This window comes from Oryctolagus cuniculus, chromosome 15, assembly GCF_051225735.1.
Source record: "Oryctolagus cuniculus isolate XC-2025 breed Fujian yellow rabbit chromosome 15, ASM5122573v1, whole genome shotgun sequence".
Lineage (NCBI taxonomy): Eukaryota > Metazoa > Chordata > Mammalia > Lagomorpha > Leporidae > Oryctolagus > Oryctolagus cuniculus.
Genome location: NC_142881.1, coordinates 89,032,165 through 89,045,710, shown reverse-complemented (window position 1 = coordinate 89,045,710; position 13,546 = coordinate 89,032,165). Strand labels below are relative to the sequence as shown.

General features: G+C 55.5%; 1 long non-coding RNA gene across 7 annotated transcripts in view; it reads left to right on the top strand.

Moving 5' to 3' along the window:
• Positions 1-13,144, top strand: part of LOC103345535 (uncharacterized) — an 82,262-nt gene extending 69,118 nt beyond the window's left edge. For 3 of the 7 annotated variants that reach the window (XR_016221856.1, XR_016221853.1, XR_016221860.1), the window contains one exon: positions 50-3,570. This is a non-coding gene — a long non-coding RNA (uncharacterized LOC103345535). Of the gene's footprint in view, positions 1-49; positions 3,571-11,827; positions 11,972-12,945 lie in introns of those variants that run through there. The other 4 variants (XR_016221858.1, XR_016221861.1, XR_016221859.1 and 1 more) reach the window with 3 other exon arrangements.
• The last annotated feature ends 402 nt before the right edge of the window (positions 13,145-13,546 follow it).

The window sequence follows — 13,546 nt, the reverse complement described above, 5'->3', positions numbered from 1 at the left end:
CTTGTGTGTGGGTGCTGATGGCCTGGGTGTGCTCCCGTTCTGCATGTAGCAGCCATGTGTGAGACATGTGACTCGGCTTCGCTTCCTTTTCGGACCTTGGATGTGGCGCCTTTGGCCTCTCCTTCCCCTTTGTCACGTTGGAAGAACTCGCCAAGACCTCACGGAGCAGCTGCGGAGTTTGTCTGCCGCTCTCACACAAAGGCTGGTCCCGAGCAGCCCCCTGGAGCCCTGGGAGACCTGGCAGTGTCTCAGGGCACAGAGGCCTCCAGGGCACCTGCGGCACCAGAGGAGGAGATGGGTGATGCCGTGGGGAAGCGAGGAGACCCAGAAGGCATGCAGGTGTGCCCTGGCGGAGGCCAGGGTGTGTGCCACTGCCGCAGTGGCGGGCTGAAAGAGAAAGTGCCATTTGGCGCCGTGGTCACCGTGCCTCTTGGAAGTGAGTGGTGCACGGGTTTGGGACCTGTCTCTGCTTCTCACCCAGCTTCCCACCAAAGCACACCCTGTGCGGCTGCAGGTGGAGGCTCTAGGACTTGGGTGGGAGACCTGAACTGAGTTCCTGGCCCCTACAAGCATCACTGTGGGGATCTGGGGTGTGGATCATCAAATGGAAGGTCTCCAGTCTCTGTCTGTCTCTCTGTTTCAGATAAAATGAAAAGAAATAAAAATTGATAAAAAAGGAAAAAAAAACCTTTCCTATGACCTGGAGCACCCTTTAATCCCCAGTGGCCTATCTGCAGAGCTGGTTGAGTTCACTACCTTGAGAGATGGAAAATGTGTGTCTACTGGTGTCCATGCTGGGTGACTGCTACGATGTATCCATCGACCATGTCTATTTTTTTTTTTTTTGTATTCAAATCTTCTTTATTGAAAAGCACTATTGGAAATGTCCAGTGATCAGATGAGACAGTTTTGGATACCTAATAAACAGCATGGGTACTACAGTGTGTAATTCGGAAGGAAGTGCTTAGCCCATCGGGGGAGATACACACATCCACATCACAGTGCCTAAGTTCCGTTCCCGACGCTGGCTCCTGACCCCAGCTTCCCGCCAATGCCGACCTTGACCCCAGTAACCAGGCTCTTACAACCCACATGGGAGACCTGTCGGAGTCCCTGCTCCTGGCTTTGGCCCTGGCCCAGCCCCAGCCCCAGCTGTCTGTGGGCATTTGGAGACAGGACCAGTGAGTGAGAATGCTCTCTCTCTTTCCTATCTGCCTTATCTCTCTGTCTGTCAAATAAATAAAGTTTTTTTTAAAAAATATACTATTATATTTACTGAGTTCTTGAATTTTGCTGGGACTGTAGACAGCATACAAAAACACATGAGGTGAGGGATATGTTAATTAGCATCATTATAGTCATCATCTGACACTGTATATGGACAGTCCAGCGAAGCCTCAGGCACTACACCTGCTACACAATGTTGATTTGCCAATTATACTTCAGTAAAGCTTGGGACACACACGCTACAGGGCAAAAGGAGACAATGGCACAGCCCCCCGGGCCCCACCTTGAGCCCCTCCGCGGCTCCCGCATCCTCAGATGCTCACACACCTGCTGCTTCCTCTCTGAGCCCCTCACCCGTCTCCAGCTCTTCCCTTCGGCTGCTCCGTGGGGAGGAACCTTGCCATCTAAACCCAGGGCACTGGCAGGAGCCTCATCCTCTGACTCCTGTGTCCCCTGCATCCCCTGGATCCCACAGAGCCTCCATCTTCTCCCTCCTGCCAGGCAGCCGCTCCTGTCCATCACGTGTCCCTGTCCCCGTCTCTCCTGACAACTCTGCCACCTGCCTCCTCCTCCCGGGCTCTCCCCTCCCATCCCCCCCATCCACCCCGTGCCTTCTATGCACTTCCTCTGGGGGACCCCGTGAGTCCCCTGCCCTCACTCCTCCCAAGCACCATGTCTGCGAGCCGCCCTGGCCACCAACATCTCTGCAGGGCGTTCCGGTAGCGTCTGAAACCAGCATCGTGAACAGCAGTGCTCACCACGGGGTTCCTGGCTCTCCAGCCCTGGCCGGGCACAGCAGCACCTGCCCCTCCTTCTCACCTGGCCCTCCGTGGGCTGTGCCTTCCCCTCAGCAGGGCCCATTTGACCAGCAAGTCCAGCGGTTCCCCCTCTGTCTCTGTGCAGTTATGCCTGACTCAGCGATCGATGGTCCTCCACTGCCCAATCCCTGCAGCCACTGCTGCCTGTGTGGTGCCTCCGCATTCCTGGCCAGACCAGCCGGAGCACTGCCCAGCTAAGGGAAATCCTGGCTCTGTTTCCTCCCCTCCCTCGCCAAGGGAGTGCAGCCGTGGGGTTCACGCAGCAGAATCCGCAGCTTCAGGCTCATCTCCCAGTCCAGCCGCAGGAATGGTCTCTCTCCCCGGAGCTGGTCCCTGCTTGCTCCTCCCTGCCTCAGGAGTGCGCACAGGTCTGCAGCCAGTAAACCGTGACGTCCCAGCAGGCTGTCTCCTGGGGTGTTCTTTCCTCCCATGCATACCCTCATTCAGGACTGTGTAGAGACGGGGAGCTCCTGTGTGTGTGCAGCTTGCCCAGCTGTTGCGATCTCCTTCTAGAATGTTCTAGAAGGCCGGTGACCTTCCAGAAGCTACATGTAGATGGCACCTTGGTCTCAACAAGGGTTTTGAGCTTCAAGTCACCGCTTGTTACCATGTCCCTCCTGTTAGAGTACGGCCTGTGGCGACAGTGTCCCCTCTGTCACCCCGAGCACCCTCTGTCACCCCGAGCACCCTCTGTCCCAGCTGATACTGGGGTTCTCAGATGCTCACGCCTTCATCCACAGTGGCTCCCGCCCGAGCGCAGAGGTGGTCTCCGTGCCTCTCTGCCGCAGCTCCTGTTACTGGCAGTCCTCGCTCTGTCTGGCCAGTGTTGCCTTTTGCTTCTTCTCTTGTTGAATTTGAGAGAGAGAGAGAGAGAGAGAGAGAGAGAGAGAGAGATTGCAGTCTGCTGTTCACTCATTCATTTCCCAACTGGCTGCCAAGGCAGGCAGGGAGGGGCTGGACCAGGCTGAAGCCGAGAGCCAGGAACTCAACTCATGTCTCCCGCATGGGTGGCAGAGGCCCCATCGCTGTTGCCATCATTGCTCACAGCAGGAAGAAGCTGGAGTCAGAAGCAGAGCTGTGGTACCGGCGCTGTGGTGTAGCAGGTAAAGCCTCTGCCTGCAGTGCCAGCATCCCATACGGGTGCCGGTTCGAGTCCTGGCTGCTCCACTTCCGATCCAGCTCTCTGCTGTGGCCTGGGAAAGCAGTGGAAGATGGTCCAAGTCCTTGGGCCCCTGCACCTGCATGGGAGACCTGGAAGAAGCTCCTGGCTCCTGGCTTCGGATCGGCACAGCTCCTACCATGTGGCCAACTGGGGAGTGAACCAGTGGATGGAAGACCTCTCTCTCTCTCTGCCTCTCCTTCTCTCTGTGTAACTCTGACATTCAAATAAATAAATAAATACATTTTTTTTTTAAAAAGAAGAGGAGTGAGCCCAGATACTTCTCATGTGGGATGCAGGCGTCCTAACTCCTGGTGTCATTTCTCAACGCCGCATCTCGCCTCTGCCCTGCCTGAACATCAGGAGTTCAACACCTTCCATTTTTTCCCCCTTCCTTTTTCTGGAACAAAGACAGCATCCTTCCCTGGCCCCCAGCGCTCCCCGGTTTGGCCCCTGCCCCACTCTGCTGATGCTGATGTCAACACAGCCCCGAGCTCTTGGGCTGGCCGCTGGTCTCACTGTCCTGCCCCTTTTTGGCCTGGTGAAGTCGCTGGGCCACCAGACCTTGGCTAAGTGGTGAGCTCCTCTGAGCAGGTGGGCCCGAGTCCCAAAGGGTAGCAGTATGCTTGCTGCTGGTGCATGGGGCTCCCTGGGCAGCCCCTCCCAAGTCGTGACTTCACAGGGGCTCCCGCGATGATGTGGGTATCATTCCCAATCAGGGGACAATCTGAGGACATTGGACCAGAGGCCGGCAAGTCTCGGGGTTCCCACATCTCGAGAGTCTCCTAATTTGGCTGCCGTTTTCTGTCCCTTACAAAGCTGAGGCAGGGACCAGGTCAGACCAAGAAGGGAATGACTCACCCCGCTGCCCGGGTCACCCAGAGGAAGCCTTGTGTGGACAACAGGGGTCCCCCAGAGGAATTCCAGCAGCGCCAGGAATGGCAGCAGGGTTCCTGCGTCTCCAGTGAGCCAGTTCCGGGCTCCCTGCCACCCTTCCGTCCGTCTCTGTGGCTTCCTCGCGGGCTGGTCCTGCAGCCTGACTCCTTCCGGCCAGTCGGCTGCAGCTTGGGGTCCTCTTGCCGCTCACCCAGGCTCAGACTCTCCCCTGGCCCCACTCCTGCGGGCAGTGGAAGAAGCCGCACCTGACCTCCTCTCTGCAGGCCATCACCACTTGAATGGCCATGAAAATGCATAAGGAGATGGAGGAGGGGTTGCTTACATCCTCTCTACCCCACCAGCCCTGAATCTCGCCCTGGCCTCCGGAGCGGACCCTCAACTCAACTTTCTTTTTTCTTTTTGACAGGCAGAGTGGATAGTGAGAGAGAGAGAGAGAGAGAGAGAGGTCTTCCTTTGCCGTTGGTTCACCCTCCAATGGCCGCCGCGGCCAGCACACCGCGCTGATCCGATCGATGGCAGGAGCCAGGTACTTCTCCTGGTCTCCCATGGGGTGCAGGGCCCAAGCACTTGGGCCATCCTCCACTGTACTCCCTGGCCACAGCAGAGAGCTGGCCTGGAAGAGGGGCAACCGGGACAGAATCCGGCGCCCCGACTGGGACTAGAACCCGGTGTGCCAGCATTGCAAGGCGGAGGATTAGCCTAGTGAGCCGCGGCGCTGGCTTTTTTTTTTTTCAACTCAACTTTCAAGTCAGGGGCTGCAGGTGGCCAGCGTGGAGCACCCCAGAGGGAAGGGACGGGGGACTGAACAGGTGCACAGATTTAACAGGCAGGCGGGCACAGGCAGCCCCTGATGTGGAGTTGGGCCCGTCTGGCCAGAGGTGAGCAGTCCCCAAGTCCCCGGGCATGGCAGCTGCATCCTGGGACTGAAGGAAGCCTGGCGGTGTCTCAGGCATGGGGAGGGCGGCGGCCACATTGTGTTAGGTGATCTTGCCTGACTGCAGGTTAATGTCAGTATTTTCAGGATGTTTAAGGCCGACTGGGCTATCAATGCAAGAGGATTGGTAGGTTAGAGTTTTTTTTTTTTTTAATTAAATTTATTTATAAAAAGGGAAAAAGTTTCATGTATCTCATATATACAGTTTTTTTTTTTTAAGATTTGTTTATTTATTTGAAAGGCAGAGTTACAGAGAGGCAGAGGCAGAGAGGAGACAGAGAGAGGTCTTCCATCTGCTGGTTCACTCCCCAGTTGGCTGCAACGGCCAGAGCTGCGCCGATCTGAAGGCAGGAGCCAGGAGCTTCTTCTGGGTCTCCCTTGTGGGTGTAGGGGCCCAAGCACTTGGGTCATCTTCTACTGCTCTCCCAGGCCATATTAGAGAGCTGGGTTGGAAGAGGAACAGCTGGGACTCGAACCGACACCATATGGGATGCCGGCACGGCAAGCGAAGGCTTTACCCATTATGCCACGGCGCTGGCCCCTCATACATACAGTTTTTCTTTTTTTTTTTTTTTTGACAGGCAGAGTGGATAGTGAGAGAGAGACAGAGAGAAAGGTCTTCCTTTGCCGTTGGTTCACCCTCCAATGGCCGCCGCGGCCGGCGCACCGTGCTGATCCGATGGCAGGAGCCAGGTGCTTCTCCTGGTCTCCCACAGGGTGCAGGGCCCAAGCACCTGGGCCATCCTCCACTGCACTCCCTGGCCACAGCAGAGAGCTGGCCTGGAAGAGGGGCAACTGGGACAGAATCCGGCGCCCTGACCAGGACTAGAACCCGGTGTGCCAGTGCCGCTAGGTGGAGGATTAGCCTATTGAGCTGCGGCGCCGGCCCATACACACAGTTTTAAAAGCATAATGATACTTCCTACCCTAGGGATATTAAATACACTTTGGAGGACGTTGGAGCAGCGGTTAAGACACCTGCATCCCATATCAGAACGCCTGGATTGGAATCCCAGCTCCACTCCTGATTCTGGCCTCCTGCTATTGCACACCCTGGGAGGCGCCAGATAAGGGCTCAGCCACCCGGTCTGCTGCCCCCTAGTGGGAGCCCTGGGTTGATTTCCTGGCTTCCAGCTTTGGCCTGGCCCAGCCCTGGGCAAATGGGGGCTTTTAGGGAAGTGAACAAGTGGTTGAAAGACATCTTACAGTCTCCCCGTCTCTGCCTGCCTTTCAAATACATAAATTAAAAAATGTATTTTCACATCATGCTATTTTTAGCTTAAGGCGGGGTCCATGGACGCTGTGTCAGCCACTGGCATGGGTGGGAGTGGTTATTTCTGCTGGCTCTACCTCCTGGTGTGCTCTTCGGGGTGGGTGGGGGGCTAACACTATGGGCAGCAGAATTCCCCTCCTCCCACTCCCGGGAAGCTTTGTGGAATCCGCCAGTGCAGATCCTGGCGTACAGAGCGCTGGGGTCTTTTATGATCCTCACAGGTGACGTGGGCCAGGTCAAACCCCAGCACCACTCGCTAGACCAGGTGTGGCCTGGTGACACGTGTGCAGGCGAAGACACCTTGCCTGGGTGCACGGAGCGGCAGGCAGGCCAGTGACCAGAGCAGCAGACTGCTGTCTCTTTAAGGCCTGGTGCAGGGCTTTCTAAACACTGAAGCCGGGTGCCCCCTTTTCCCCCAGACATTCTGCTTTCCTTGGTTTGGGGGCAGCCCTGCCTCTGTCCTGCTTTAACTCTTGAGCTTCTTCTCTGCTGTGTGGTGATGGTTTGTGAGGATTTCTGACCCTCATGGAGGCTTTCATCTGTGTCTTATTTATCTGAGAGCTAGAGCTAGATAGATAGATAGATAGAGATCTCCACCAGTTGGTTCACTACTGTCCAGGTCTGGGCCAAGCCAAAGCCAGGAGCTGGAAACTCAATCCTGTGGGGAGCAATCCGGACTGGACTAAGTTACTGGAATTAAGACTTATTCTATGCATCTGCTCTCCCGCAATATGGCGCTGGGAGAGAAGTAAACAGCTTCCGCACAGCTGCCTCCAGTTCAGCCAATAAACTGTAGGACTTGCTCCTGATTGGAGGAGAGCAGCGTACTCGGCGTGTGGGCAGCCAAGTTGGGATTGGTGGAGGAGGACTATAAAGGGGGAGAGAGACGGCATGCACCAGGAACATCTAAGGGGAACATCTAGCTGAAGGAACACCTAAGGGGAACACCTAAGGGGAACACCTGTGCAGCCCCCGAGAGAGCCGGCCGGCGGTGTGCCGCTCCCCTGCGGAAGTGGGGAAAGCGGCCAGGGGGAACCGCCCTTCCACGGAGGTGGAAGGGATAGTAGCCAACCCGGGAAGAACCAGCAGCAAACCCGGGGAGGGCCGAGCAGACGAAAGAACAGCGCAGGGTCCTGTGTTGCTCCTCCACGAAGAGGGGGAGCGACAAATCCAAGTCTCCCACATGGCTGGCAGGGACCCAGCTGCTTGAGCCATCACCGTTGCCTCCCGGGGTCTGCATTAACAGGAAGCTGGAGCCGGGACTTGATCTCAAGCACTTCCAGGAGGGATGCAAGCATCGGTCCTGGCGTCTGAACTGCTCGGCCAGACACCTGCCCCAGTGCTCCCTGTAGCCTGGTGGTTTTAGCACTTTTGCTCCCAGGCGGTGCCAGGGAGAGTCCTGGCTGGCTTGCTCCACCTGCACCGTCGGGTGAGAACCAGACACCCTGGCAGTCAGTCCGTCCAGCTGATGTGGGCCTGGGGCCCAACGGGGACCAGAATTCTCAGCCGAGGCATTGCACGGTGCACAGTGCAGGGCTGATTGAAAAGTGAGAGAGGGAACGCACACTCATGAGTGAGCGTGGGCCATTGTGAGTGGGCCCGATAGCCCGAGCAGGGTCCCCTCGCATGGTCAGCTGCAGAAGAGGGCCCCTCCTCTGTTCTTCCATGAGGCAGGGGTGGGGCCTCTAATAAGCCCATGAGTGGGGGTCTCAGCCTGTGTGAAGCTTTCTGGGAAGTTTCCATGTGCTGAACTTTCACGTGGCCATCGTGGCATCTCCTCCATCTCCTCCTTCCTGGCCCTGGAAGAGACACAGGTGCATCCTGGGAAGATGGACGTATCAGACTGATGGGTGAAGAGATAAAGTTGCAAAGGCAGGGCTGGCGAAAATTCCAGCTCACCTCGCTAACTGCGGTGTCACAGCCGCAGCCACGGGGAGGAAAGACCCTGGTGCGGTGAAGCAAGTCTTTTCTCTAGAGTCGGAGTTTGTTTTCCCATTGGTGCCATTGTGCACACACGCATGCAGCCACATGAAAGGAGATGCACACACATGCACACACATGAACATGCACACACAGACAAGCACCCACATGAAAGTACAGGCACACACATGCACACACATGCATGCATGCACACATGAACATGCGTACACATGCACACTCAGGCAAGTACACACACCCACATGAAAGCACATGTACACTCAGGGATGGACACATGCACATGCACACACATACACACATATGTACACACACATGCACACACATGCTGGTGGAGGAGGCTGATGTGGGCACATGGACCTGGCCTTCCTCAGGGACCTGTCCAAGTCCTCAGGTGGGTGCAGCCTGACTTGCACTGTGTGGGTCACCCCTTTCCCGGCGGGGGGCACTGCTTACGCACGCCTCCAGGGCCCAGGGCTCAGACAGAGCTGCTGAAGTCAGAAGCCATCACAGGTGCCTGCGATGGGCTATCATTGTGCATTTTCATTCCCAAGGGAGAACAAAGGAAGCAGCACTTGCCGTGTATGGCAAACCAAACGTGCCTTGTGGTCACGGCGCAGAGCTCGGCCGCTGCAGCCTGGAGCCTGTCCACGGCCTGGGAGCCTCCGGAGACGTGCTGACCCGCCATGCCCTCCCTCAGCCTTCCCACTCAAGTGCACTCCCTTCCTCTGCTGGCCTCAGAGCAGAGAGCAGGGGTTCAAGGTCGACCAGGAGCGGCAGGAGGACGTCCAGGGATCCCACGTTTGCTCGGCTGCGGCTGGGTGGCCCCGTCTTTTCACACTTGAGTCCAGTGGCGACAGGCCAGGAGCGGGGAGGGTGGAACGGGACTCTCATTTTGCTGAGTTAAATCAACCAAACACACCCAATACATGCCAAACCCGTGCACTTCCCTTCTGGGAAGCTCCTGCAAGGTGCAGACTGCCCGGTCCTGTGTGGAGGCAGTGGGGACACCCAAGCCATGCCCTTGTTCCAGGGGGCCCTGGTCTCAGAGCTTCCTCTCCCCGGACCACAGTGGGAGGTCAGGGGCAGCTCCTTTTGCATTTGGAGGCAGAGCCCGGCCTCTATTTCAACCCTGTCCTCACCCTCGGAGCGTTGTCACCAAGAAGATAGCCATGGCCATCGCCCCTTGGTTTCCAGGCTACCAAGGAGATGGTTGTTTTTTGTGCCATTTAATGATAATGTGTCTTCTCTTTCATTTAAAAAAATGCATTTAATTATTTGAAAGGCAGAATTACAGAGAGGGAAGGAGAGGCAGAGAGACAGAGAGAGAGAATCTTCTATTTGCTGATTCACTTTCCAAATGCCTGCAACAGCCAGGGCTGGGTCAGGCTGAAGCCAGGAGCCTGGAACTCCATCCAGGTTTCCCCATGTGGGTGCAGGGGCTCAAGCACTTGGGCCATCTTCTGCTGCTTTCCCAGGTGCACCAGCAGGGAGCTGGATTGGAAGCAAGGTGGCCGGGACTTGAACTGGTGACCATAAAGGAGGCTGGTGTTCCAGGTGGTGGCTTTTCCTGCTATGCCACAACACTGATCCCCTCTGTTTTTCTTTAAAGACAATGTGTAACATTGTATCCCCAGGAACATTTCTTGTGAAGACATCATCTGACAAGTAATGTTTTCTTCTAGGACATGGACATGTGGTTAATAAAAACATGGAATGAGGTTTCATTTATGTTGTGTTTCCATAAAATCTGTACTTCCTCAAATCCGTGGATGACCATGCTATTCCTGTAGCATCTTGAATCATTAAAAAAAAATGGACTCAATTTATGTAAACCAATTATGAGGCAGTGCAATTTTGTTCGTTGTGTCTGGTGTAGAAGGAAGGTGATTTTCTTGGATCTGCCCCCCACTTAAAGATTTATTTATTTATTTGAAAGACAGAGTTACACACACACACACACACAGAGGAAGAGACACACACACACACACACACAGAGGAAGAGACACACACACACACACACAGAGGTCTTCCATCCGCTGGTTCACTCCCCAAATGGCTACAACAGCTGGAGCTAGGCTGGTCTAAAGCCAGGAGCCAGGAGCTTCTTCCAGGTCTCCTACACAGGTGCAGGGGCCCAAGGACTTGGGCCATCTTCTACTGCTTTCCCAGGCCACAGCAGAGAGCTGGATTGGAAGTGGAGCAGCCGGGACTTGAACCAGTGCCCACATGGGATGCTGGCACTGCAGGCAGCAGCTTAACCCTCTATGCCACAGCGTCAGCCCCCCAAAATGGAAATTTTACCCAATGATTAGTGTTCTGTTCAAGGATGACTTAAGAGAAACAAAAAGGGAGAACTTTTAATATCAGGGTTCAACGTCAGCATTTTTTCCTGGTGGTTTTAGAGCAATGAAAGTGTAAGTTACGCATTCCCCTTCTGACCCTCTGAGCGTAAACCTTGGCAATATCGTTTCTGCAAGCTTCTTGGCCCTTGAACGTCTTCTGTTTCCCAGCTATGGGCTTTCCTGCACTGGGACTGGCGTATCCCAGATTAAATGGGGGAAGGGTTTTACTTATAATTTTTTTTTTTTGACAGGCAGAGTGGATAGTGAGAGAGAGAGACAGAGAAAAAGGTCTTCCTTTTGCCGTTGGTTCACCGAAGGCAGGAGCCAGGTGCTTCTCCTGGTCTCCCATGGGGTGCAGGGCCCAAGGACTTGGGCCATCCTCCACTGCACTCCCTGGCCACAGCAGAGAGCTGGCCTGGAAGAGGGGCAACCAGGACAGAATCCAGCGCCCCGACCGGGACTAGAACCCGGTGTACCAGCGCCGCAAGGCGGAGGATTAGCCTAGTGAGCTGCAGCGCTGGCCGGGAAGGGTTTCAAAACAGGGATCCAGGGGCTGGTGCTATGGCGTAGCTGCTGCCTGCAGTGCTGGCAGCCCATATGGGTGCCGGTTCAAGTTCTGGCTGCTGCACAGCCTGGCCCACACCCAGCCATTGTGGCTATCTAGAGAGAGACCCAGCAGATGAAAGATACCTCTCTCTGTCTCTATGTCTCTATGTCTCTGTCTCTGTCTCTCTGTCTCTCTCTGTCTTGCCTCTCTGTAACTCTGCCTTTCCAATACATAAGTAAATTTTAGAAAGGGAAAAACAGGGATCCAAAGATGCTTGGTGCTATGAAGCATAGACAAGGCAAAGGCTGGAACAAGGCGCAAGTCTGGGCGTTTCGAGGATGAACGTGACTTACACGCACGGTGTGTCCAATCAGAGGTAGGTACCTCAGTCATGCAATTCCCCAAGTGCTGAGCGTCTGCCTTGTGCCAAGCCCACTGTGCTGGGCCTGGGGACAGGGCAGGGAAGGAAGGGGGCGTGCGGCCCCCTCACCTAGGAGCTGAGACATGGGGCCTGTGGGTGACTCACTGTAGGCTTGCGTGGGTCCTGAGTCTGGGCTCCTGGGGTAGCCGGGCCTTTTCCGTGAAGGGACTCACCTGTGAGTTCTAAGTTGGGTAGAAGAATCCAAAGGTGCGGTGTGAACAGGTCCCTCGCAACCCCTTGGCTGTTGAAACCGTAAAACCCAATTTTCCAGGTCACGAGTCCCGCTGTGGACCGCGTTTTCTGGAATGATGGATTACGCTGATTCCAAATGAGACAGCTGCCAAGCCATCTCGACTTTCAATTGCATCGACTCAGCCAAGAAATTAGCTCACCTCTCGACTTGAAAGATGAAGAGGTAGGTGGTGGGCGCCAGCCAGAAGCTCCTGGAAGCCCTCCGAGAAGAAGGCAGCCCCGTTCACCGTGAGCCTGGGGCTCAGGGCTTCATCCTCCACCTCTTGGCTTCCCCGAGGAGCTCATTCCTAGACAACAGGCTCCCTCTGGTTCCCAGCCCTCGGGAGGGGTGTTTTCCTTGGAGCCTTCAGCGTTGTCTTAGCCAATGAGGCCATTCAGGGAGGCCCAGGCACTGTGCAGGGGAGCAGGGATGACAAGGCTCTGGCTGGAAAAGCTGGGGCTCACAGACTCCCACCATTTGGGAGGCCCCCCCATCTCGTGAGCCTTTGGGAATGACTTGGAGAGAAGGGTGCAATGCAGATGCACAAATCAGCAGTGGCCAGATCTGAATGGTACCCAGGCTTTCTACCGGACTCAGCGACTATTGCTGACCGCGGGTTCCTTTGCATGTTTCAAGCCACATTGTCCTGCCCCCTTGGCAGGTGCAGGGCTGAGCCCACACGCGGACTCTGCAGAACCTGACCTCTGCACCGGGTGCACGGGAGTCTAGAGCACATGGAAGACGGCCCATGCATGTGCTGGGTGCATTTTACCTGGAGAGGAGATGGTAGGGGGTGGGGGGTGGGCGGAGGTTGGTTCCAACATGGGTAAGACTGTCAGAGAGAGCATCAGGTAATTCCGCAGGTGGGTTTTTCAAAAAGCTTTATTGTATTTATTTGAAAGGGAGAGAGAGAGAGAGAAAGAGAGAGGGAGACAGAGAGAGAGAGAGAGAGAGAGAAAGAGAGAGACAGACAGACACACACACACACAGAGAGAGAGAGAGAGAGAGAGAAAATCTTCCATCCGCTGTTCACTCTCCAGATGGCCACAATGGCTGGGGCTGGGCCAGGCTCAAGTTAAAAGCTAAGAACTCCATCTTGGTCTCCCACATGGATGGCAGGGGTCCAAGCACTTGGCCATCTTCCACTGCTTTCCCAGGTGCATTAGTAGGGAGCTGGATTGGAAGTGGAGCAGTTGAGACTTGAATGAACTGGCCCTCCAAGATTGGACGCAGTTATCGCAAGTACCAGTTTAATCCACTGCACCACAACACTGGCTCCTTAACAGGGGTGAGTTTTGCACCTGCTTTTCCCAGCCCTGGGGGTAGACACAGCCTGGCTTGCAGGGAGCTGACATGGTAACTGACAGAGGGTGGTGGAATCAACCAACACAAGTCAGCTATGGTGGATTAGAGAGTGAGAGTGTGCTGGGAAAACCGAAGGCAAGGCGGTGGTAGGCAGCCACAGAGCTGAGGCTTCCAGGCTGTGGGCGCGTATGTGAGAGCATTCCAGATGAGAACACACAAGGCAAGCGTGCGTGGGAGGGGTCAGGCAGGTGTGTCTGCGGAGGGAGCAAGGGTCACACCAGGAGACTTGTGTGTGTGTGTGTGTGTGTGTGTGTTTTCCCCTGAGGCCACAGGAAGTCACAAGAGAGTATTAAATGGGGGGAAGAGGGGTGGCCGATTCTATCTATGTGTTGAAGAAATCCCTCTGGGTGCTGGATGGGGAATGACTTCTTGGGGGACAGGGGAGGTTGCAAA